The 23,282-nt window shown below is 36.3% G+C and overlaps 1 protein-coding gene and 1 long non-coding RNA gene across 7 annotated transcripts in view; one reads left to right on the top strand and one right to left on the bottom strand.

Moving 5' to 3' along the window:
* Positions 1-11,855, top strand: part of LOC125911520 (uncharacterized) — a 70,656-nt gene extending 58,801 nt beyond the window's left edge. For 2 of the 3 annotated variants that reach the window (XR_007454350.1, XR_007454351.1), the window contains 6 exons: positions 2,314-2,402; positions 4,152-4,399; positions 7,447-7,607; positions 7,751-7,849; positions 11,076-11,240; positions 11,761-11,855. This is a non-coding gene — a long non-coding RNA (uncharacterized LOC125911520). Of the gene's footprint in view, positions 1-588; positions 1,625-2,313; positions 2,403-4,151; positions 4,400-7,446; positions 7,608-7,750; positions 7,850-11,075; positions 11,241-11,760 lie in introns of those variants that run through there. The other variant, XR_007454352.1, reaches the window with a different exon arrangement.
* Positions 1-23,282, bottom strand: part of ZNF385B (zinc finger protein 385B) — a 317,841-nt gene that overhangs the window by 185,355 nt on the left and 109,204 nt on the right. The window lies entirely within an intron of this gene.

Genomic DNA, 23,282 nt, shown 5'->3' with positions numbered 1-23,282 from the left:
AGGGAAAAATTGATTAAGGCAAAAAGCAGCATAATAGTTATCAGTATCAAAATGGCAAACATTTGGAAATAATGCCAATTGTTGATTCCCCTTTGTCACTGACATTACTCAAGGATGAAAACACAAAGACATACATTAATTTAACTGCATAATATAGGAAAAACACATTGACTTGCTTAAATAATTCTCACTTTAATATCTTCAGGATGCATGTTTTCTCCCAAGATTTTTTTTTTTTTACCATTTGAAGAAAATCTGACAAAAAGGTCAAATTAAGGGGCGCCTAGGTGGCTTAGTTGGTTAAGCGTCTGACTCAATTTTGGCTCAGGTCATGATCTCAGGGTTTATGAGTTCAAGCCCCATGTCAGGCTCTGGGCTGACAGTGTGGAACCTGCTTGGGATTCTCTCTCTCTCTCTTTCTCTCTCTCTCATTCTCTCTTTCCCTCTCTCTCATTCTCTCTCTCTCTCAGAAAATAAATAAACTTTTTTTTTTAAAGTGACTTTTAAAAAAAGGGTTAAATTAAACACGTTGTCTGTAAAGTTAGGTAACTAACATAGGATAAGCTATTTTTTTTGAGATATAATTGACATGTAACATTATATTAGTTTCAGGTGTACAATATGATTATTTGGCATTTGTAGGGATAAACTTATTTTTAAACAATATGTAAATTATATTTTGAAACAGTATGTTCCAGAATGTGTTTTCAGATAAAAAAATTTCTAAATGTAAAGCAATGTATTTAGTGGTTAATCTGGAAAAAAATACAGTTACTAAACATATATACTAACAGTGTCCAAAAAGTCTAGAAACATGGGTAAAATAAGATATGTGTTGTACTTTTTTAGATTAATAATTGGACATATTGCTTTGCATTTAGAAGTACTTCACCTAAGGGGTGCCTGGGTGGCTCAGTCGGTTAAGCGGCCGACTTTGGCTCAGGTCATGATCTTGCGGTCCGTGGGTTCGAGCCCCGCGTCGGGCTCTGTGCTGACAGCTCAGAGCCTGGAGCCTGTTTCAGATTCTGTGTCTCCCTCTCTCTGACCCTCCCCCGTTCATGCTCTGTCTCTCTCTGTCTCAAAAATAAAAAAACGTTAAAAAAAAAAAAAAAAAAAAAAAAAAAAAAAGAAGTACTTCACCTAAAATGTGTCTGGAGGCTGAAGAAAAGTACACCAAACAAAATATTATAAAATACAGCTAACACACAGTATAAAAATAAGTTTATATTTTTCCAGCCTCATGGACATACTATATTATACAGTACATAAGCCACTCAATCTCTTTTACTATAATGAATGAATGAGCAAAATTCCAATAAGACAGTCTCTGAGACTAAGTTTTTTGTGAGAACTCCAATATGATGTATAACTTGGTAAAGGATGTCAATGTTGCTCTGTAAAGGCTTCCTAGGTTCTTGGTGGTAAACCTATAGCATCATAACACGTGTATGGATTGGTGTTAAAGTAGCAGCTAAGGTGTGAATCCAATCACTGGATATTGTGGAAAACTTAAATAAGATTATTGTCCTCAGGGAAAGTGGCTAATATTAGTTTCCCTTTTCTTTATCAGGGACACCTCTTCGTAGAAAAAAAATAAGGGAGGAGCACCTGGGTGGCTCAGTCAGTTAAGTGTCCAACTTCAGCTCAGGTCATGATCTCATGGTTCGTGGGTTCAAGCCCCACATCAGGCTCTGCACTGACAGTGTGGAGTCTGCTTGAGATTCTCTCTCTCTCTCTCTCTCTCTCTCTCTCTCTCTCTCTCTCTGCCTCTTCCCAACTCATGCTTTTTTTTCTCTCTCTCTCATAAAATAAATTAATGAAACTTAAAAAAAAAGAAAAAAATAAGGAAAAAAAGAGTCAGGAAGAAATAAAAAATACATTCCATAGGAGTGTTTCTTCCTATTGTTTAAAAAGACAGAGCTTCATTGGGCATGCCAAAAACGTACTATCAGAGAAAAGTTTTAGTCTTAGTTAGACAAAAACTAGGATTGTTGAGCTTCCTTTCAGCATATCAGGTGATTACCCAACTCTGGCTTAGACCAAGCATTTCTCATAGCTTTGGATATATAACAACGGCTATGACTTTATAGGTAGTAGTAGAGTCCGTAGTTGCAACTGCTCAGATACATAAATAATGCCTACCACTATTAGGACAACTTTTTCATGATTATGTGGTTTCAGTTTTCATAGTTTCAGTGAGCATTTTTCCAGAGTCCAGGTCTATACTACTAGTATAAGGTACATGTTCAATGATCTTTAAAACCATAATTCCTACTGAATCCCCTAATTGAGAATCATGTGGTTTATTCCCAGTGTTAACATTGAGCTTGGAACTGTTTCATGTGTGTTTCAAAGAGTTGAATAGTCTGCCAGTAGGATTCTGGGAAACACTACTTTTACAAGTAAGTACTTATGGAACTTCTATTAAATAAAAGCAACACATTGCTAACAGTGAGGCTTTAAACTGCTTGCCTGAGCAGCCAGGAAATTGGGCGCTATGGTTATTACTGTAACTCTCATAGTCAGTCTCATCCTAACAATGGAATCATTTGCTGGACTCATAGACCTTGACACTCAGCCTTTGTAATTTGCATATCTGCTTCCCAACTAGATGAACAGTACCCCGAACACTAATATATTTTATTAATTTCTCAATCGCTACACATACAAGCATATAATAAATACTCAGAAACAATTTTTTGAGTGACTGACAACAATGATACTAAATAGAGTAACATAAATACCTCATATATTTATTTAGTAATCTTGACAGTTCAGAATTCAGCTAAGGTCCGGAAAATGTGCCTCTGCCCACTCCCACCCCCACCTCTCAGAAAAGCATCAGAAGATTAAAGATCCTTAAGAGAGTCCTTGAGGTCTCAAAGTCTAGCTTAGAAAAAACTTAAGACATAAACTCCTTAAGGGCAGGAGGATTTTCTCTTTGCTTACCTCAATTTTCTCAGGGCCTTTACTGCGCAGAATAGATGATCAATAAAAATGTGTTGGGCAAATGACTACAGTGATGGTTATGCCTTTTCTAAATGAACAGAGAAATGAAAATAGTTGAATTCAGAACTAGGTGCCAGAGTTGCTACAGACATGTACAGCTGCGACACCTGCCAGTCAATGTCACAGAATACCAGCAGACCATAAAAACGCATGGTCAAAAATGCAGAAGTACGGCAAGTTGGAACCATTCTTTTTTTTTTTTTAAGTAAATTTTTATTTACTAATTTTTGAGAGAGAGAGAGAGAGAGAGAGAGAGAGAGAGAGGCAGAGAATCCCAAGCAGGCTCCATGTTATCAATGTAGAGCCCAACACAGGGCTCAAACTCGTGAACAGTGAGATCATGTCATGACCTGAGCTGAAATCAAGAGGCAGACACTTAACTGATGGAGACACCCAGGCACCCCAAGTTGGAACCATTTCTTTTAGAAGCAAACAGATCCCAACCCCTCACTAGACTCTGTGGATTACCACGACATAGTTCAACAATTAACATTTGCATTAAGGATTCTGAGTTAAAATTTTAAAATGTCTAGAACATTAAAAAAAAAAACACAGAGGAATATGATGCATTAAAGAAACACTTCCATCAGTTATTGTTCAAATTAAATCCTGGATGGGAAAGATGTTTCGAAATAAGTTCAGGAGACCACGCGTGCTGGTTGTTCTCTGTTTGCTCCCAGATCCTTGCTCATTCCAGATTCTTTGCCCATTCTGTATGGGAAGAAGGGAGAAGTTGGAATATTCCTTTCAGTCTTCCTCCTTGTCTGCATTTGGCAGTGACATCTTGCCTATGATAACAGCTTTTGTTGAGTACTATCCTTTACAGCCTCCAATTTCAGCTCTCACCAAATTTAGACACCTCCATTAACTCCCTCTCCTTTCTCCTTCAGGAATGAGAGAGTTTGTGGTGGGTCAGTAGGAACGATGACATCTATCGGTGACTCCCTTCAAACTTACCATACCACTGCAAACATCCCTCATTATACTCTCTTTGAAAAACCCAGCTGATCATGCTTTCAATCAAACTGTTTGACCCACCATAGAATAGTCAGGTCCTTCTTACTTTGTATGAGACTTAAAACCAATATATCAGGCACAGGTCAATTATCAAACCAATCCATCTCTATTTCTTCCATCCACAGGAAAGTGACCTACAAGCCTCAAGAAAGTGGTAAAGAAGGAAAAGCCAAGGATAATATGTGACCAGCAGCAGCAACATGCTCTTGTTTCAGTAATACCCAGGCTGGTGAACAAGTACAGACTGGCTAGTGACTGGCCCACATCAATCAAGGACACTTTAATCTTTCTAAAGGGATGAAAAATGATTGGCGATGCTTCTCTGAATTATTTTGAAATATTTCTGTAGAAAGAAACAGAGAAATGCACATGGGTGAGAGGAGGCAAAAACAATTTTAACAGAAAAAAGTCATTGGTCTGGCTCCACGAATTTTCAAGTATACTACAGAGGAAGATCTTGTATTTGGTGACTGAGAGATGCATACAGAATTAAGGGATGGAGTAGGGGGCGTTGCATGACCTTCCAGCACACATATATACAAGTGTGCCACATATATAGTGGCCTGTCACCTGGGCCAGGTCTCTTGTCTACCTACCTGAAAGAGAAAGAAGCACAGTGAATGAATAGAAAGAAGTAGTGAACTGGGTTCTAATTCCAATTTTCCTAGATGACGTGTTTTGGTTAGGTCACTTTGTCCGTCTTAAGTGAAATAGGGATGATGAAAAGTACCACATTAATTTCTCATCATGCTGTAGTTCCAAGTCTGTGAAGATTATTCTAACCTCTAGGGGGTGACACTTTTAGATTTCCAGATTTGGGGAAAAGGTTTCACTGGTCAGTCCTGAAAGGGGCTATCTTACAAATCTCAACATTTCTGCTGAAACATTTGTCTCCTAATATCTTGAAAACTTTCAGATTCTTCCAGTGAAATGGCAGCAAGTAGACATGAGATGATTCTGTATGGGTGAGAGACTATCTAGTATACACCAGAACTTCCAGGGTGTCATTTAGTAGATATGTATTCTTATTCTTAATCCAACTTTGCAGCCCAATGACTTTATGAAGTCAAAAATTCTCCCCCAAATCCTTTTGGAGTATGATTTTTGAAGCATATAGAGACAGAATCTGAGCCAATATACTTTATTTCAAATAAGGTTCTTTGATTTCTAATATGCTTTTGAAATGTGACATCTGTCTACCTTGTGAAATTCTGCTCTCTCAGCTCCCTGGAGAGCTAGGAAGAGTATTAAATAATTGGATCCTTGTTGCTTTCTGAATTCCACTACTTGTGGGCCATTTCTGCTGGATAAGCATGTTGTCTATCCATAGCATTCTCTTAATTCTGCTCCTCAAACTCCTATTTTCTGCTCTCAAAGCCAAACTCTGGGATGGAGAACACTACTCCATGGTTATTTGTTATTAAAGGACTTCTATCACAGAAAAAGGGAAGCAATGTTGATAAGATAAAGTACCTAAAAAGAAGATAAGCTGAAAAGGCAAGGAGGGATGTCATGCATTTCAGAGTTGCTCATTTATTCTGTTTTGCCACATCACAATCCTTACAATGAAAGCACTCTTCCTTCTCCATTGGATTTTCATCTGTAGAGTATTTAATCTTACAAAGTTAAAAAAAATCAATAACCAGGGAATATTCAGTAGTTTAGAGTTTTAATATTTATCACAAAAGCAGAGCAACCACTTGTGAAGGGGTGGGGAGAGACAGAATTACGGGCACTTCTTTAAAAAACAAAAACCAAATATAATCTTCCCCAAAGTTGTATTGATACTAAAATTCACCCAATTTCACATGAATCCTCAAGATTTGTATCGATAGCGAATTTCACTCCACTTCACTTGAATTTTCAAATTTGAAATACCAGCTGATTCACACTACTTCCTTTCAGTTAACTTTTCTAGCCTACAAATCCATACATGTTGGTGAATACCTAAAAGCAAATATTATCTATACAGAGACAGGAAATGATGACATTACTGGCAAAAGTTATGTCATAAACAGACATCAATTCCAAAGGATACTGAGTTCTCATGGTACTAGGGGAAATAAGATAATGACTTCACAGCTGAATAGAATTTAAATAAAACATATTTCAACAAAACTGCCAGAAAAATGAATCATTCTACATTAACAGGCTACATTAGCAACTAGATATGTTAAAAGTTTAATTTAGCAGAGGACTGCTTCTGACCAAAAAGAGTTTAATTTAGATTTTATCTGTCTTTTTAACTTAAGTTTATTCATTTTTGGTAATCTCTACACCCAATGTGGGGCTCACCCGGAGATCAAAAGTTGCATGCTCTTCTGACTGAGCCAGCCAGATGCCCCGTAGATTTCGTCTGGTTTTGATTTATGTCAATAAGTATGGTTATTGGCTTAAAGGAAACCTGAAATTTATCTTTCTCTTTATGGACAATATTAACATGTTTCCTAGAGAAACTTCTGTATTTTATGGGTAACAATACTTTTATCTCCCAAATTTAAATCTTTTTTTTCTATGATAAATTTAAGAAAGTAACTGACAGAAAGGTACAACACAAAGAATTATAGCTAGTAATTGGCATCCACTTATAATGTACTAGGCCAGGTGTAGAAGGTTTTATGTACCTTATTTTGATTAATACTTGTGATACACAATGTTGACGTTATAGAAATGTGGACACAATGATCCCCAGGTAAACTAAAGACAAAAAGAATGAGGCCTAAAGAGGGTAAGTGATCTGCCAAGGGTCACAAAACAAATAAGAGAGGAGGTGGAATTCAAATTTAAGTACCTCTCGTTCTTAAGTCTTTCTCCTTTATTTACTCTTATAATTAAAGAGTAAAAGGTACAACAAGTGAGCATATTTGACTTATTAGAACATAAATACTGTTTTTCAATGTAAGTATTAAGTTGGAAGTATGTTACTTCATACTGAAAATATTTAGCACAAATTCAGTAGAATTCATACTCAACAGGCTTAACAGAGTCCTTTAAAATTCTCATCTACAGCAGCATTTCTCAACTTTTTTCATCATCTTCCCCCACCCCCCCAAGGGGTCTTCTTGACACTTTTTTTCTTAATCACCCTACCCACAAAAATTTAATACCACAGATATACCACATACTATATGTATATCTGTGCATACAGACTATATGTAGATCTGTGCTTTATACATAAGAAGAGTTAAGATTTTTTTTTTCCCTAGAATGCATTTTTGCCCCTTGGAGGGTAATGAGGATGTATAATCTAAAAGATGTATCTGCTTTTCTTTGTTGCTCCAAAACCTTCCAACCCACTGGCTATTACTTCAAATTGCATGGAGTTAGGATCTTAGACTTTTAGCTTAAAGTTTTTCTGTATGTTAAAATATGAATACATAGAAAATATTGGTGAAGCACCAAAACCCATGTCCATTTTAGTGTGAATAGAAGATGGAAAAACCAGTTTGATGGGGGAAAATGAGAAGAATGTGAGAGCACTCCCTACTGGAGCAGAGGAAGGAGAACAGAGAGGCTCTGGGTCGGAATGCCTGTGGCACAATTGTGCTTCAGTCTAGTCCCGTTGAACACATTAACATGAAGTAAGTACTTGAAAATGCCAGCTCCCATTCATGATGAACAAGAAATCTTAGTCATAAGCCACCTTAGTGACCATCACCCTATTGATTAATGTGTAAATATTGGGTTTCCTGCCTGTGAAGATTTGCTGTTTGGTTCCTTTCAGGTCTGTTTGTATATTCCCAATTGCTATGTGGCCAAGAACAAGTAAGTTTATGTAATGTTCCAAAGAAACAGCTCGACACCGTGGCTCATTTTAACCCAGGTATGAATAGAAGACAGAGTTGAATTCACAAATACTTCTTTCACATGCACTATAAAATACAACTTTTCACTCCCAGAGGCCAAAATGGTCTTAACCATTGAAGTAATTATAGCTCATGACTATAATTTAGAGTTAGCTCTAGTTGACTCAAAATTCACACAGGAAAATAATTCAGTCATCTTATTGGAACACTGGAGTGAATAACTTCATAAAACCCATATAGTTGCAGCAATCCTAGAGAGAAGGGTAAATTCTAATAGAAATCAAGAGTTGATAATTTCATAAGACAACAACAGTAATTGTCTACCATTTACTGGTCACCAATTTAAAGGCTCAAGTACCACAGTTTACATTTATAAATATCACCTACTCACTCCTTATAGCAATCCTATGAGATGAATAGTTGTATCCACTTGTATAGAGGAAATGAGTTTAGAAAGGATGGGCAATTTTCCTGAAACCGTTCAGAAGTAGAGGCAGAGTAGAGGAATTCAAACTCCTGTCATCTGAAGCTCATGCTTTGCCACCTCAGCCATAGTGAAATTATCTCAGTGAAATGACAGAAAAGGCTCAAGTCTGTAAACTTTTACTTTCCAGTCAGATGGAGAAATCTTGGGTAAATGGAGAAGTAATGGATACGGTGTGTAACATCTTTTCAGATTTTACATATAAGAAGCTACTGTTTAGATAATTTAAATTGAAGGATTAAAAAAAATAAATACCTTCAAGATGTGTATTGGTAAGGATTTTCTGACTTTGAAGCTTTTAAAAAATATGCATATGTATCAGGACCTTGGTAAATGTTAAATAAAATGGTGGCTACTCACACAAGCCTAGGTGCACTTTCCAGAAGCCAGGTTAACTATAGTAAATTATTTCCATCACTCATTCCCCATCAATAGCATTGAACCTTATAATATGAAGGGAGCCCCCATATAAAAGAATGGCCCTTCTAAAATAAAAAATACAAGAATAACACATGTTGGTGAGACATGCAGAGAAAAAGGAACTCTCTTGTATTGTTGGTGGTAATGCAAACTGGTGCAGCCACTGTGGAAAACAGTGTGAAGTTTCCTCAAAAAGTTAAAAATAGAACTACCCCATGATTTAGTAATTGCACGACTGGGTATTTATCCAAAAAATACAGAAACACTAATTCAAAGGGATACATGCACCCTTATGTTGCATTATTTACAGTAATTAAATTATGGAAGCAGCCCAAGTGCCCATCGATAGATGAATGGATAAAGAACGTATGGTATATATTTACAATGGAATATTGTTCAGTCATAGAAAAGAATGAAATCTGGCCATGTGCAGTGACATGGATGGAGCTAGAGAGTATAATGCTAAGCAAAATAAGTCAGGCAGAGAAAGACAAATACCATATGATTTCGCTCATCTGTGGAATTTAAGAAACAAAACAAACAAGCAAAGGAAAAAGAGAGAGCGACAAACCAAGAAACAGATTCTTAACTATGGAAAACAAACTGATGGTTACCAGAGGGGAGGTGGGTGGGGGTTGGGTGAAATAGGTGATGGGGATTAAGGAGTGTACTTGTGATGAGCGATGAGTGATGTATGGAAATGTTGAATAGCTATGTTGTACACATGAAACTAGTATAACACTGTATGTTACTATACTGGAATTAAATTAAAATAAAATAAAATAAAGGCTCTTTTTAAAACATCCAATTCATTTTATACATGTATACAGAGTTCCATCAACATGAAAGCATAATAAAAAACTAAGAGGGCAGAAGTGGAATAGCAAAAATAAAGTAAAACTCTACGAAATAATTTTATAGATTTATAGAAGAGGTTAGGAGCAGTGTTGAGGAGCCAGGAACCAAATGTGTCACCTCATTCCTAGTCCAGTATTTTCTTCATAACAGTATACTGTTACTAAGTAGAATAATAAATAGGCTTGAAATTATAGCAAAAACTGACCTCTAAAATACATCATCAATTTTAGGCTTAATCTGTGGAGACCTAACTAATATTTAAATTATTCAAACATCCTGACAATGAAGTACAAATATAATTTATCTTTTAAACTACCAACCTAGTTATATTTACTATGTCCCAAATGGGTATCAAACATCCCTAAATAGTGACATAATGAATAACTCCAGTAAAGGCTAAAATTGTTCTCACATGTGAAGTAATGTGTACAACTGGTCAAAGTATAACCATCGCAATAAAAGATGTTTTCACTTAATTTCCTAGAAATTTCAAATGTTTGTTTAGCCCTTATTAACTGGAAAATTCCATAATGCATTGTACACTTACTGACACGTTCTAGTAAGAAAATGTTTTTAAAATAAATAATCCATGGCATAAAATTCAACCAGTGTTTCACAATATTAACTTGACAATAAATGAAGCATTTTTAATGTATGAAGCATTTTAAAAATGTTTATGTAGCTTCCAATGAAATTCTAATTTAATCATATTCTATAAAGTGAGAAAGATTCCCTATGTCAGATTCTCTATTAAAGGTTTTGCCAGATTTCTATTAAGACTAATGCATGCAAATGCTATATTTAAAAATATTTTATAACACTTAAGATATAATTGTGAATACTACTAAAAATATGCTTAACACTTCACTTTTTCAATGTTCTCCTACTTGAAACTAATGTTAAAACTGACAATCTAGGCATTCCCATATATGTTACATATCAATAAAATGATCATGTAGAACCAGCTCTTTCTAGAGGACATATCAGAGCATTTTAACAACATATGGAAGTGCAACATATTTTTAAACCAGAAGTCATGTTAACACTTAGATCACATGGACTCTGTTGTCTATAACAACTACTAATTAAACCCCAAAATGTTGTGTTCATCTTAATGGAAGGGAAAAAAGTATAGTTATGCTAGTCATGCTCCCTCTTTAATTTATACATACATGTACAAGATCACTCTAAGGTGCCATACCTCATCAACTAAAATCCTAGTAGGACAAATAATACCAATCATGGCATTGCCCAGCACTATATGAAATCTGTACAAATCTGGAAAATTACATCCAAAGCCAAGTATACCTCCCTATATATCTTTTCTATCACTTCAGAACAAATCTACCATTCGGAAGGTATGTTACTTACCGAGAAGCATGTTTCTTAGCAGAAGTCAATTCAGTCTGTCTGTAATTTATGTGTAACAAAGGTATAAAGAGCTGAGAAGTACGGTTAACCTGCCACACGTTTTGTTACAGATAGTGTGAGCCTTCACAAACTCTTCCTTGTATCCTATGCCTGCTGGAGTACTGGACAGACTCCACTCACTCACTGTGCACCTCGGTGGAAACTAACAAACAATACAGTCACTGTCAGTAGATGTTGCCTCCTCAGCGTACAGAGCCAAAAAAAATTATGGAAAAGTAGGTTACTTCACTGGGGTTGGAGATGTAAATTCTGAATTGATTATGCTGTTTCTTTAAAATTCCAGTAATATTTTCTACTGAATTCACAAAGAAACAAAATTTAAACTTATGCAAATAAGCTTATAAGATCATATTTAAAAAATGTCACTGTCCTCTTTCTCCCCTTCTTTTTTTTTCTCTAAGAATTTAAAATACATTTTACTACAAACTAAAAAGAAATTGTGTTATGAAATAACCTCTGTATAATATGCATGTTTTTAGAAGTACTGAATATTAAAATTATATCACTAATCAAGGATCATAGAATGCAAATATACTTATTACTTGGTGTTATGAGATTGGGCCTCCAATGTGATTTCAGTTCCACAATGGATTATTTGTTTGACTCCAATACAAAGATAATTATTTCTGAAATCAGTTTCTCCTGAGAGAATAAACCTTACGTTTTAAAGCAATAAGAATATTGCAATGAACATTTAACAAAGGAATATCTTGTTTCTTTTTCTTCTTCTACTAGATGTGTATTAACAATTTAAAAAGAGAAAAATCTATATCTGAGCCCAACAGAAGAATACACAGCATGTCAGATAACACTAAAGCCAGTAAGTTGAATGTGATTTTTAAGACTATGTTTTCTAAAATAGAAATGAGATAAAAACTGTATGTATTGGTGAAAGGTGGTTAAGATGGTGGAGGAACATGGAAGCCCTGAGCTTGTCTTGTCCCTGAAATGCAGCTAGATCAGCATCAAGCCATTTTGAACACCTAGGAAATTGAGCTGAGGATTAACACAACAATCTGCATAACTTGAACCACACAGCAGGTACACAATGCAGAGAGGTGAACTCAAGGAGAGAAAAGCTGCAGAGGGTGGGGAGTTGTTTTTGTGGAAAGAGAACAGAGAAAGGGAAAGGGGAGGAGCGTGACAACTTGGGATCATGCAAGAAAAGCACTCTCCCTGAATGTAGTGGGAGAGAAAGAGACAGAAAGAGTGAAAACACTTTCAGGGGAGACTGAACAAGAAATCTGTTCCCCAACATCATTGACAGGGAGAAAGGGGAGGGTTTCAATCCACCAGGATTCTATAAACAGTGGAGCGTAGAGTATGAAGTTTTGGAGCTCAGTGCCTGGTGGTGCTCTGGTGAGGAAGTAGGGCAAATTCCCAGGAGGAGGCAGCAGGGTTTGAGGGGTCCGTGGTGGTTCCCCTTATTGGAGTGCATTTGGTAGCAGCCATATGACCTCCCCACAGGCAAAGGTCCCAGAGGACCCCTGAAGAGCAGCCATGTTTGCTGGTATTGGGACAAAGATGCCAGCGTGCAGCAAACCCTGGTGCTGGCTGTCTGTTGTGGTTTACCGTATTCTCTGAACCTCTGCCACTGTGCAATCACATGAATGCTTTCTAGGGCAAGCCAGCACCTGGCCATTGCTCAGCAAGACCCTCTCCCAGAGAGTTGGTGTGGGTCCAAGCTGCAGGGGTCTCTGACGCATGGGGCTTTAAAACACAATCCCACTCGAGGTAAAACTCTGGAGGGAGGTGCTGCCTGGCAGGTGGACAGCTTGGACATGGACAGGGTAGAGACAAGGAATGGACGGAATCCTGAGACAAAGTAGGGGTGTTTGACCGCAGGTCCCTCAGAGCATGAAACTCCTGTGCCAGAGACTAGGGAACTGAGTGAAGCCACCTCCACCTCTCCTGTGCGTGCATGCACACCATACTGATCCACCCTAGTAAGCTAAGCAGCGCCACCTAGTGGAGAACACAGCCATTACACCAAGCCCCGCCCAACTGCACTCTCCAAGCATATCCCCTAGCATCCCCTAGAAGACCAGCACAAGTCACTCCACCTGCTTAGTGTATGGACTATAGAGGGCTCCATAGTTTCAGTTCTAAGGGAAACTGTGTGTAACTTCATTTGGGTTTCATTCTGTTTACAAGTTCATTTATTTGTTCATTTTATTTGCTTCTGCTTTTGTTTAATTTTTTCCTTTTTTCCTATTCCCTTTTTTCTTTTCTTTCTTCCTCATTCTGAGATACAGAAAATTTTATTTATTTTATCTTATTATTATTTTTTCTCCCATTCCCTCGTTTTTTCTCTTCTATCAGGCTTCTTTCAACAAGCAGACAAAAACACACCTAGGATCTAGCTTCTTTTGATATTTTGTTTTGTTTTTATTTTTTTAATTTTAATTTTTATTATTTTTTTCTTCCCTCAAAATGACAAAATGAAGGAATTCATCCCAAAAGAAAGAACAGAGAGAAATGACAGCCAGGGACTTAATCAATACAGACATAAGCAAAATGTCTGAACTAGAATTTAGAACCACGATAATAAGAATACTAGCTGGGGTTAAAAACAGCATAGAATTCCTTAATGAAGAGAGAAAAGAAATAAAATCTAGTCAGGATGAAATTAAAAATGCTATAAGCAAGATCAAATCTTGAATGAATACCACAATGGCAAGGATGGACAATGAGGAGCAACAAATCAAAGATTTAGAAGATAAAATTATGGAGAGTAATGAAGAAAAAGAGGGAAACAAAGACAAAAGATCATGATTCAAGACTTAGAGAACTCAGTGACTTATTAAAAAGGAATAACATCCGAATCATAGGAGTTCCAGAAGATGAAGAAAGAGAAAAAGGGGCAGAAGGTTTATGTGATCAAATTATACCAGAAAAATTTCCTAATCTGGGCAAGGACACAGACATCAAAATTGAAGAAGCACAGAGAACTCCCATTGGATTCAACAAAAACCAACCACCACCAAGGCATATCATAGTCAAATTCACAAAATACACAGACAGGCAAAGAAGTATGAAAGCAGCAAGGGAAAAAGTCCTTAACATATAAGGGAAGACAGATCAGGTTCACAGCAGACCTATCCATAGAAACTTAGCAGGCCAGAAAGGAGTGTCAAGATATATTCAATATGCCAAATCAAAAAAATATGCAGCCAAGAATTCCTTATTCAGTAAGGCTGTCATTCAAAATAGAGATAAAGAGTTTCCCAGACAAACAAAAACTAAAGGAGTTTGTGACCACAAACCAGCCCTGCCCTGCAAGAAATTTTAAGGGGGATCATTTGAGTGGAGAAAAGACAAAATGAAACAAAAAAGATGAAAAGCAACAAAAACTAGAAAGGACCAGAGAATATCACCAGAAACACCAATATAACAGGCAATACAATGGCATTAAGTTAATATCTTTCAGTACTCACTTAAATGTCAAGAGACTAAATGCTCCAATCAAAAGACACAGGGTATCAGAATGGATAAGAAAACAAGACCCATCTATATGCTGCTTGCAAGAGACTCATTTTAGACTTAAAGACACTTGTAGATTGAAAGTAAGGGGAAGGAGAACCATTTCTCATGCTAATGGTCATCAGAAGAAAGCTGAAGTAGTCATACTTATATCAGACAAACGAGATTTTAAAATAAAGTGTAACAAGAGGTGAAGAAGGGCATTATATCATATTTAAGTAGTCTATCCACCAAGAAGACCTAATAATTATAAATATTATGCCCCTAAGGTGGAACACCAAATATATAAATCAATTAATCACAAACATAAAGAAACTCATTGATATTAATACCATTATAGTAGGGGACTTCAACACCCTATTTACAGCAATGGACAAATCATCTAAGCAGAAAATCAACAAAGAAACAATGGCTTTGAATGACATACTGGACTAGATGGACTTAACAGATATGTTCAGAACATTTCATCCAAAAGCAGCAGAATACACATTCTTCTTGAGTGCACATGGAACAGTCTCCTGAAGAGATCACATACTAAGTCACAAATCAGCCCTCAACAGGTACAAAAAGATCGAGATCATACCTTGTATATTTTCAGATCACAACACTATGAAACTTGAAATCAACCACAAGAAAAAAAAATTGGAAATACCATGAATGCTTGAATATTAAAGAACATCCTACAAAAGAATGAATGGGTTAACCAAAAAATTAAAGAGGAAATTAAAAAGTAGAATTAAAAAAAGAATACAAATAATAATAAAAGAATAAAATGAGCAATTATATGCCAACAAATTGGGCAATCTAGAAGGAATGGACAAACTCCTAGAAACATATGAACTACCAAAACTGAAACAGGGCCAAAGGGAAAATTTGAACAGATCCATAACCAGTAAAGAAATTGAGTCACTAATCAAAAATCTCCCAACAATCTAGAGCCCAGGGATGGATGGTTTTCCAGGGATATTCAACCAAACATTTAAAGAAGAGTTAATACCTATTCTTTTGTAGCTGTTTCAAAAAATTGGGGTGCCTGGGTGGCTCAGTCGGTTAAGCGTCTGACTTCAGCTCAGGTCATGATCTCACAGTCTGTGAGTTCGAGCCCCGCGTCAGGCTCTGTGCTGACAGCTCACAGCCTGGAGCCTGCTTCAGATTCTGTGTCTCCCTCTATCTGTCCCTCCCCTGATCATGCTCTGTCTCTCCCTGTCTCAAAAATAAATAAAAACATTAAAAATTTTTGAAGCTGTTCCAAAAAATAGAAATAGAAGGAAAAGTTCCAAACTCATTCTACACAGCCAGGATTACCTTGATTCCAAAACTAAACAAGGACCCCACTAAAAAGGAAAACTACAGACCGATTTCCCTAATGAACATGGATGCAAAAATTCTCAACAAGATACTAGCAAACTGGATCCAACAATGCATCAAAAGAATTATTCACCACAATCAAGTGGGATTTATTCCTGGGATGCAGGGCTGGTTCAGTATCCACAAATCAATGTGAGACATCACATTAAAAAAAGAAAGGATAAGAACCACATGATACTCTCAATAGATGCAGAAAAAGCATTTGACAAAATACAGCATCCTTTCTTGATAAAAATCCTCAAGAAAGTAGGGATAGAAGAATTATACCTCAAAATCAGAAAGGCCATATATGAAAGACCCACCACTAAGTATCATCCTCAATGAGGAAAAATTGAGAGCTTTCCTCCTAAGGTTAGGAACAAGACAAGGATGTCCACTCTCACCACTGTTATTCAACATAGTGTTGGAAGTCCTAGCCTCACCAATCAGGCAATGCAAAAAAATAAAAGGCACCAAATTGACAAGGATGAAGTCAAACTTTCACTCATTGTAGACAACATGATACTCTATGTGGAAAACCTAAAATACCCTACTAAAAAATTGCTAGAACCGATCTATGAATTCAGTAAAGTCACAGGATATAAATCAATGTACAAAAATCGGTTGCTTTTCTATACACCAATAATGAAGCAGCATAAAGAGAAATCAAGGAGTCAATCCCATTTAAAACTGCACCAAAAACCATAAAATACCTAGGAATAAACCTAACCAAAGAGGTGGAATATCTATACACTGAAAACTATAGAAACCTTATGAAAGAAATTGAAGAAGACACACACACACACACACACACACACACACACACACACACACAAATGGAAAAACATTCCACGCTCATGGATTGAAAGAAACCATATTGTTAAAATGTTGATACTACTCAAAGCAATCTACATATTCAATGCAATCCCTACCAAAATAACACCTACATTCTTCACAGAGCTAGAACAAACTATCCTGTAATATGTATGGAACTAGAAAGGACCCCGAATAGCCAAGGCAATCCCAAGCCAAAGCTTGAGGAAAAACAATTCCAGACTTCAAGCTGTATTACAAAGCTGTAGTCATCAATACGGTATGGTACTGGCATAAAACAAACACATAGGTCAGTGGAACAGAATAGAGAATGCAGAAATAGACCCATAAATGTATGGCCAACTAATCTTTGACAAAGCAGGAATGAATATCCATTGGAAAAGAGTCTCTTCAGCAAATGGTGTTCAGAAAACTGTACAGTGACATGCAAAAGAATAAACCTGGACGACTTTCTTATACTACACACACACACACACACACACACACACACACCTCAAAATGGATGAAAGACTAAATGCAAGATAGGAAGTCATCAAAATCCTAGAGGAGAAAACAGGCAACAACCTCTTTGATCTTGGCTGCACCAGCTTCTCACTTGACATGTCTCCAGAGGCAAGGGAAACAAAAGCAAACATGAACTACTAGGACCTCATCAAGATAAAATGTTTCTGCACAGTGAAGGAAACAATCAGCAAAACTCAAAGGCAACTGGTGGAATGGGATGGGTATTTGCAAATAACATATCAGATAAAGGGTTAGTATCTAAAATCTATAAAGAAATTTATCAAACTCAATATCCAAAAAACAAATAATCCAGTGAAGAAATGGACAAAAGACATGAATAGACACTTTTCCAAAGAAGATATCAGATGGCTAATAGACACATGAAAAGATGCTCAACATCACTCATCATCAAGGAAACACAAATCAAAACCACAATGAGATAAAACCTCACACCTGTCAGAATGGATACAATTAACAACTCAGGCTACAATAGATGCTGGTGAAGATGTGGAGAAAGAGGAACACTTTTGCACTGTTGGTGGGAATGCAAATTTGTGTAGCCACTCTAGAACAGTATGGAGGTTCTTCAAAAAATTGCAAATAGAACTACCCTATGACCCAACAATTGCACTACTAGGTATTTATCCAAATGATACAGGAGTGCTGATTTGAACGGGCACATGCACCCCAATGTTTATAGCAGCACTGTCAACAATAGCAAAACTATGGAAAGAGCCCAAATGTCCATTGACTGATGAATGGATAAAGAAGATATGGTATCTATATCTATATCTGTATCTATATCTACATCTATATCTACAATGGAATATTACTGGGAAGCCAAAAAGAATGAAATCTTGCCATTTGCAATAATGTGGATGGAACTAGAGTGTATTATTCTTTGTGAAATAAGTCAGAGAAAAACAAATATCATATGATTTCACTCATATATGGAATTTAAGATACAAAACAGATGAACATAAGGGAAGAAGAGCAAACATAATATAAAAACAGAGAGGGAGACAAACCATAAGAGATCCTTAAATACATAAAACAAACTGAGGGTTGCTGGCTGGGTGTTGGGTGTGGGGAAGGGCTAAAGAGGTGAGGGGCATTAAGGAGGACACTTGTTCGGATGAGCACTGGGTGTTATATGTAAGTGATGAATCACTAAATTCTATTCCTGAAAAAATAAAAATAAAAATAGAATAGAAAATTAAATGACACATCCCAGTGTTACATATACTAGCCATGTGTTCCTATAATACATATTTCATTTATACATTGTAATGACAGACGACAGCAATTAAACTATACCTTCCTCAAATCTAAATACTTGAACAGTGAAATTTCATGGGTTTTTGTTCATGTTTCAGTATTTCCCTGTTCCTTAATTTGGGGATTCAACTTCTATAGGCTTAGCTACTATTATTTTTAATGTAAAAAGATACAAACAGGAAAAGGAGAGGAAGAGAGGAGAACACTGAGAATAGTGTAAAAAAGAAAATTTTGAACTATACTGGTATTTCAGATTTTTCTGAATCTAGGTGATACTGGGAAAGTGGGGAAGGACCATGAAGACAGGAGAGTTTGGAGCAAAGAGAACAAAGGGAGAGAGATGGATAAGGATAATAATTAATAAAACATACCAATGATTGTTTTTTTTCCTTTTTTCCCCTTTTATTGGCCATTTTATTTTTTTAATTTTTTTTTTAACATTTATTTATTTTTGAGACAGAGAGAGACAGAGCATGAATGGGGGAGGGTCAGAGAGAGGGAGACACAGAATCCGAAACAGGCTCCAGGCTCTGAGCTGTCAGCACAGAGCCCGACGCGGGGCTCAAACTCACGGACCGCGAGATCATGACCTGAGCCGAAGTCGGCCACTTAACCGACTGAGCCACCCAGGCGCCCCTTATTGGCCATTTTAAAATGTAGGCCTTTGGTATACCAAATGTATACCAAATTTGAGTGTAGTCATCTAAAGGATTGCACATATAAATTCTTACATTGGGTAAACTAACTTTCAATAAGAGGTAGGTGTGTGTGTGTGTGTGTGTGTGTGTGTGTGTGTTTATATTAATAAATATTTCTTTATAAATGTGGAAGAAGACCTTCCTGACTGCCTTTGACTTCCCATTTATTCTAACCTAGTGGTTCTCACACTTGAGCATGTTCCCTGGAGGGCTTGTTAGAACAGACTCCTGAGCCCAATTCCCAGAGTTTCTGATTCAGTATCTCTAGGGTGGAACCTGAGAAATTACAACAAATTCCCAGGTGATGCTGATGCTGATGCTGCTAGTCCCAGGACTACACTTGGAGAATCCCTGCTCTAGCTCATTATGTTACCCTAGCATCTAACATGAGGATAGTTTCCACTGTAAATTGTTGTGTTACCATATTACATGGATTCTGAGATCTCCCCCACAGCCTACCACATTTTCACAGCTCTGAGTCAGGATGTGTCTCTAATTAATCACATCTTATGATAAATATACACAAGGCAGCACCCATAACTGTAATGGTCAATTCAGAGTGTTCATGGACTTGTTCAGAGCTGTTAATAAGGTCTCTTCAGTTGAGCGATAGAATTTTTCAGTGCTATCATGTGTTGAATTTAACTAACATTTAAAAATTATTTTTTAAACCTACACTTTGAGAGCCACAGTTTTATTTGTCTTTAAACATACAAGTGATTGCATACAAAATGGCATATAAACAGGTGTGACATTTTTATTTGTTATTAGTGAAGTAGATGTTTATTATTGGAGGAATGATAGCAATTTCAGACTTTCTTGGAAAGTATCATTCTACTGCATTAGAGGATGTAAGAAAGGTAACCTCAAGGGGAAGAAGTTGTGGTACATGTAAAAGTTTTGCTTATCACAGGCTTAGTAATGCAACTGAAGGTAAAAGAAATTGCCAGATGCCTCTGAACAGAAATTTCAAAGTGACGAGTTGCTGGTGTGAATAATTCACAAGTCCAGAGCAGCTCTCTTTAAAGCTCTGTGTTATAGTTTATTAACACTTTTTTCTTTCTTAGTGATACATAAAGTAATGATGTGACTTACCTAAAAAATCCTTAGATTTGTTAAAATGTTATTATTGGAAAATAAAACAATCATTCCTAGTAGTAGCTATTTAAAAATGAATGACCAATGTGTTGATTTCGAGCAGGTTTTTTCTTTTATTGTTCGAAGTGTGGTGTGAAAATTACCTAAAAAAAATCACCAGGATTCTCTGCTAAAAATGTAGGTATCTGGGACTACCAGAGATCTATTGAATCAATATTTTTAGTTGGCGGATAACTAACCATCTCACCTTCAAGTACACAGCAATTTAATAAAAATGGCACCACTGGAGGACTCCTAAATGTGAGTGGTAATAATATATTTCTGAAAAAAAAGTTTTTGATTCCAAATCAATTACAATAAACCTTTGGCATTGCGTAGGTGATTAAAACTATGTAAGAACAAAACTCTCCATGGGTAGTTTTACAAACCCAAACACCAAACTGCATAAATATTCCAATGGACCTGGGTAAAGGCAGAGGAGAAAAAGCCAGAGGCAATGGCGGATGCTCATCTGACCAAGCCTAAAGCAAGTAGTGCTTGATAGGAAGGCACGATACTAGGAAGAACAAGTACATAGAGGAGCACCACATCCCCAAGTCAGACTCCAACACTGGGCCAGTACTGACTGGAGTCTCCATGTAGCCCTCTAGTGGTATAAAGAATTTGCAAGAGGTAATACCAGAAAGCCAAGATGTAACTGACTGGAAAGTCACCTAATATTGCTGAGCCTGTTAACTCTGTAATATAATAAAGGTATTGTTACAGTATATGTCTACAGTCCATTTCAGCTCTAAAGTTATGTAATTTGTTTAAAAACTTTCATAAAAGGGTATGGCCTCCTTCAAAGTTTTATTAAGAAAACCTCATGAAAGCAAATGACAAACTAATCAAAGACAAAGAACATCTGTGATGGTTTTAATTATGTCCCCCCACAACTTCTTATGTTGAGGATATGAATCCCCAGTATTTCAGAATATGACCTCATTTGGAGGCAGGGTCTTTACAGAGGTAAACGAGTTACAATGAGGTCATCAGAGTGGACCCTAATCCCATATGACTGACTGGTGTCTTTATAAAAATGAGAAATCTGGATACAGATAGATACAGAGAGATGATGTGGAGGGACACAGGGAGAAGACAGACATCTACACACCAAAGACAGGCCAGGAACAGATTCTTCCCTCACAGCCCTCAGAAGGAACCCACCTGCCAACACCTCGAATTCAGAATTCTAACTTCCAAAACTGTGAGACAATACCTCAGTATTGTGAGGTACCTCAAAGTACCTCAGTTTGTGTTACAACAGCCTTGGCAAAAGAATACAGTGTCTTTATCAGGTGCGTGATATTATTAAGTACATGCTAACTTTATAAAAAGATTGGAGAGTGGATCACCATTCTCTGTTCTTCTAAGAAGTCTGAAAAGCAGTAGGAGCAGCTATTTTGGGAAAGTTAGTTAAACTCAGATTTTTATATTTGCATTTCCGTTAATTTTTCCTTAATCAGGTTGGTCATGCATTTGTCTTTTCTAGTAGATTTCCCCCTCAAAAACACTAGCTGTTGATTTTTTCCCTACTTGCTTTTATATTTATTAATGTCTACTTCCTAACTTCCTTTGATTAATTTTGATACACTTTTTCTAGTTTCTAAGATACACACATGGCTCATTTATTTTCAATTTTTGTTTTTTAACACTAAAAACCATTTAAGAACACAGTTTTGCTAACTTTTCCCTTCCATTAGCTTACAGATAATCTATCATTTTAGTTTTGATTTTCCTTTTCTCTCCTTACTTAATGGTTAATAGAACTGACAGCAGAAATAACGTATCTATTTTTGTCTTTAGTATTAATTTAGTTTGGTCTTGGGCCAATCACTCACCTTCCATGAACTTCTGTGAGGTTGCCTATGTGAGGATCAAACCAACTAAATATGACAGTATTTGAAACCATGGATTGTTATACAAATTTAAGTTATTGCTTTAATTATTTTTGACTAACTCTACATAAAGAAATAGGGCATGCCTGGGGACATGAGAATGGCTTAACTTTGGGGTTTTAAATTTTTATTTCTCTTTGATATATTATTGTCTCTCAAATTGTCTATATGTTTATAACTTTATAGCAAAATGGCAATAATTCACCTACCAGCACAGTTTTAGTTGATCACTTTCATTCAAGGAAAGAAATTATTTAAAAAAATCTTCCTCTCGAAATAATCTGCATTATCATTTAAAAATAGGAGTAAAAAACAAAACAAACAAACAAAAAACCCAACCATGAGCAAAAGGAGCTAGCATTTATTGAAAGCAGGTTATATGTCAGGCACTCTTTTAGGTAATTTACATTAAATTCTCATAAATGTTACTGTACTGCCCAAGGTCACAAATCTTCCAATCCAGTTCTCTTTTCAAGCTCCCTCCTCACAGAAACCAGTGAATTGAGACAGCAGGGTTGAATTCAAGTTTTTTCCTAATGATTTCCAGAGAATGCAAAATATTTCATATTTTAAGGGAAATTGAAAATATAAATCATTTTTAAGTATACGTATTTAAAAAAAAACAAATGGCCCTTTCGTTTATCCTTGTTTTTTTTTTTTTTTTCTTCAGAGGAAACTTTTAGTTTTTCCTTTTTTTTTTTCCTTTAGGGGAAAATGAAAATGTCTGTGAGTAATCATTTTGCTTTGAATTATACTATTATTTTTCTATCATGCTAAATATGAGGTTCTAACACATCTTATGTATTAATTCAAGAGTTCTCATGGTGTCTAAAATATATGTACAAATTTTTAGCAACATTCATTTTTAATACCTAATGCTGAGTTTTTACTTAAGACCACCTGAAGGCATTAATTACTATTATTTCTGGTGAGATTATGCTGAGGAAAAAATTGTAGCCTAATCAGGTTTTCAAATTATCTACAAGTACACAGCTCTCTGCAGATGGGAGATCATTATTCTTAACTATGCTGCCACTTATTTGAATAAAGTAAACATTTAACGAATTATATGAGTTCT

Source organism: Panthera uncia (genome assembly GCF_023721935.1).
Source record: "Panthera uncia isolate 11264 chromosome C1 unlocalized genomic scaffold, Puncia_PCG_1.0 HiC_scaffold_3, whole genome shotgun sequence".
NCBI classification, from domain to species: Eukaryota; Metazoa; Chordata; class Mammalia; order Carnivora; family Felidae; genus Panthera; species Panthera uncia.
Note: the sequence above shows the minus strand (reverse complement) of the source record. Positions and strands in the feature narration are given on the sequence as shown.